General features: G+C 30.0%; 1 long non-coding RNA gene across 1 annotated transcript; it reads left to right on the top strand.

Annotated features, from left to right (window-relative positions):
- Nucleotides 1-735: 735 nt before the first annotated feature.
- LOC111200534 lies at nucleotides 736-3643 on the top strand. The gene is made up of 2 exons (XR_002654183.2): nucleotides 736-3449; nucleotides 3580-3643. It is a non-coding gene; the product is annotated as an uncharacterized LOC111200534 (long non-coding RNA).
- The last annotated feature ends 273 nt before the right edge of the window (nucleotides 3644-3916 follow it).

Genomic DNA, 3916 nt, shown 5'->3' with positions numbered 1-3916 from the left:
TTCCTAGGGAAAGTTCTAGGTAGCTAATATAGAATCATGCATTAATGACAATCTTAATGATTATTATCACAACTCAGCAATCTATAGTTGAGGCTAATCCCACATAACCTATTTAAACCCTAAAATCTAACAAAGAAACTACTCAGACATGGACAAGCAATTCATAAGAGCAAATAGGTAAGAAAACTTCATTAGAATAGTAAATAGATATCAATGGAGTTCCAATCACAAATATAACTTTGGATCTCCTCTCCAATCTATCAAAATCCTAGAAAACCTTTGCTGAAAATAGTAAAACAAGAAAACACAAGAAAATCACACTTTGCCTCTAACATGGTGGCAAAGCTTATATAATTAGGTTAAGACTCGCCATGGGTAATCTTGTAAATCGGTGAAGACTTGGGCTTCAAGTTGGCTGTGACCAAACGGGCTTTCTGCGCGCTTCGCTGTCGATCGATGTTCTGATGTGTTAATCGATCGATATTTCTCCCTTAGTATCGACCGATGGTCGAGCTCGATGGTCATCTCGGGTGCTTGCTCCAAATATCTCCAAAATACTCCAAAATCATCATTTATCTCCAAATCACTCCTGATCTTATAAATATAATAAATAGGGTCTATAATATAGTAATTAGTTAATAAAACACCTATAAACTATGACTGAAAGTGGGTCAAATCCATGGTCTATCATTTGTACATTGAAAGAGAAATCAATTGAATGCAAAGAGTTTCATTAGTTCTTATTTGAATGCAACCAGCTTGATACAATGAAAGCTCAAGGTGATGTTTTGTATATTGAAAGAGCTCTCATTTGAAAGTAACGAGTTTTTGATACATGAATAATAATCATTAAAAACCAAAGTGTAGTTCATAAGTGCAAATTCAAAGGTCCAAAGCTTAGTGTACTGAATCTCAAATGTAATTAAAAACCTACACAAAATCCAAGCCATCAATTTCAAATAAAAGCAAAATACCCAATCAGGATTACAAATCAAACTTCTTGTTCCTCGAATCCATCATTGACAATGTATTCATATAATGGTAGGGTCTCATAGTCAACATCATCTTCATCTTCTGCAAGTATAAAACTCCAAAATCCTGCACATTCTCTTGAAGTAGACGACTCATGTATTTGTTAAGCAGCTGCTATCCAATGCTAAAGAAGGACTATGAAGCTACTGTTGTGTTATGAATACTCAACAGATGACAAGCCATTGCTGACAAATTACCATACCTATGAGTATTATCTTTCCAAAACTGGAGAATGTTCAAGCTCTAAAATTAGCCATGTCTCGTGCGGGTTCTTCAAGAGAAGCTTGGGGAGATGTCTTTCCACTTGCAACAACTCTGGTTTTCGAAACACAAAGAAATCATGTAAAGATTTTTTAAAAAATAAGGAATGGTTAATTCAATTCAAGTTTAGAATGGATCGGATAACTTATAATGGCTTGACGCACGTAAGCGTACATTATTCTTTGCTATTGTAACACATGTTATTAAAATCTAATATTAATCTTCATAAAATAATAATAATTATTAAAATAATAATCTTCGTCAAAATAAGAATTGATTTTATAATAATATTCTTTGAAATTTTTATAAGTATATCCAGGCAGTAAGAAATCATCTTATTATTCGCATGATAATAAATTATATTAGTTTTCTATGTTGGTTGACAAAATTACAAAAACGTCATACTTTTCTCGCAAAGTTTTCCATCAAAAATATTGAGGAATACGATGTGTCACAAATTTTCTTTTGACCTAAGCAAAAAAGAGAGTATAAGGTTTACCATTTTTATCTATATTTTTACTTTTGAAATTTTCATTCTGGTTAGACTGTGATTCTTGACATTATTGTGTAGAAAATAGAAGTACATAAACGAGACTGATATAAGATTTTTATTGTTGTTATTAGGCTGATAATAAAAATCTCTAAATGTACTTCCTGATCCAATTTTTTTTTCCTTACTCATAAGTGGTAGTGATACAACGTAGAAGAAAATAGAAAAACTACCATTTCTTATAACAAACTATGATTTTAAAAAATTATTCTTAGTTATTAACTATAAAAATATTTAAAAGTTAATAGCAAAAAAAATGGAAAGGAGAGAAAATAGGTTTAACTATTTTGCATTACAATAGGCATACACCATATTTGTAGGATTTAAATACGTATATGTTATTCATATAATGGAAAACAAAAGTAGATGTAAGTTATTAAATAAATTATTTATTCAGGAATTTATAATCTTCAATGTAGGTTTTCGCCGTAGATACAGAAACATTGTTCTATGCTCTTTTAACACATGTTCTGAGTCCCAGCTTTGGAGAAACAAAAAGACAAGTAAGGTTTTTGTGTTTGCTCCATTTGGTTTGCTTACAAGTTTCTTTGCCCGCTTCAAGACCTTGGCCATCAACAACTATACAAACAAAAAAGTAACAACAACATCATTCGCAGGAAAAATAATTACCATAGATATTATGATGTGATTGCAATGGTGAAAATAATTAGATGATAATAAAATTAAAACTAGTATAAACGCATACATTCATGAAGACGAAATAAAGCAATCGAGATGATGAAAACTATAACGAACTGTGACGATATCATATTGTTCTTTGTTATATTCTTACACTACAAACACGTTTATTGTTGTTGCTTTTTAATTTTATGTTTACTTGTTTGATGGTTGAAATTTTTATTTGAGGTCAAGATTAATTTATAGATAAAAATATGTAAACTAGTAAGGCATGTTTTGCATGGCCGCGATATAGAAAAATTGGTTAGATTTGTTTGGCTTATTTTTTCTAACTATTATGTGGTAATTATACTGGTGTTTAACACTTTCTTCCTTTTAAGTTACTCTTAGAAACAATCAAATTTTCGTGAGATAGTCATATTGGAGCAATAAATTGGAGTTATTAACTAATTTACTAACTGTTTATAATAAAATATTACCAATTCTCACAAATCTCATTTTCAGCAAAATGTGAATCTCTATAAGAACTTTAAAAAAATCACATTTCGCTGAAAATAATATTTGTGAAATTGGTAATATTTTTTAGAGAAAAAATTAATTAATAATGGTTAGCAAATTAGTTAATAAATCCTATTAGTTTCTCTAATGTGATTAGCACACAATAGTTTGACTGCTTCTAAACACCAATATAATTACCACAAAATAGTTAGAAAAACAAGCCAAACAAATCTAACCAATTTTTATGGATCACCATGCAAGACATGCATTGCTAGTTTACATCTTCTATTTATAAATTAATGTTCACTTCAAATGGAAATTTCAAACCATCAAACCAGTAAACATAAAATTCAAAAGAAACAACAATAAACGTGTTTGTAACGTATGAATATCACAAAGAACAATATGTCATCATCACAGTTCGCTATCTTTTGCATCATCTTGATTGCATTATTTCCTCTTCATGAATGTATTCGTTAATTTATTCTAGTTTTACTCTTTTATCATCTACTTTTTTCACCATTGCATTCACATCAAAATATTCATAATAATTTTTTTCCTCCGGATAATGACATGCTGTTACTCTTTTGTTTATAAAGTTGTTGATGGCCAAGGTCTTGAAGCGGGGAAAGAAACTTGTAAGCAAATCAAATGCGGCAAAGACAAAAACCTTACTTGTCCTTGTTGTGTCTCCAAAGCTGGACTTCAGAACAGGTGTTACAAGAGCATAGAAGAATGTTCTCTTAGGTGCGGCAAGCGTTTATAAGCTATCTCGAAAACCTACATCATAAATTGCAAATACCTGAATAAATCATTTATTTAATAATTTATATCTATTTTTTCCATTATATGAATAACATGCTTATTTGAAATCCAACAAATACAGTTTATGCCTATTGATATTGGTTACTAGATTTTAATAGATTTATAAACAAA

The sequence above is a fragment of the Brassica napus genome, chromosome A9, assembly GCF_020379485.1.
Source record: "Brassica napus cultivar Da-Ae chromosome A9, Da-Ae, whole genome shotgun sequence".
NCBI classification, from domain to species: Eukaryota; Viridiplantae; Streptophyta; class Magnoliopsida; order Brassicales; family Brassicaceae; genus Brassica; species Brassica napus.
This window is presented reverse-complemented; position numbering and strand designations above follow the sequence as displayed.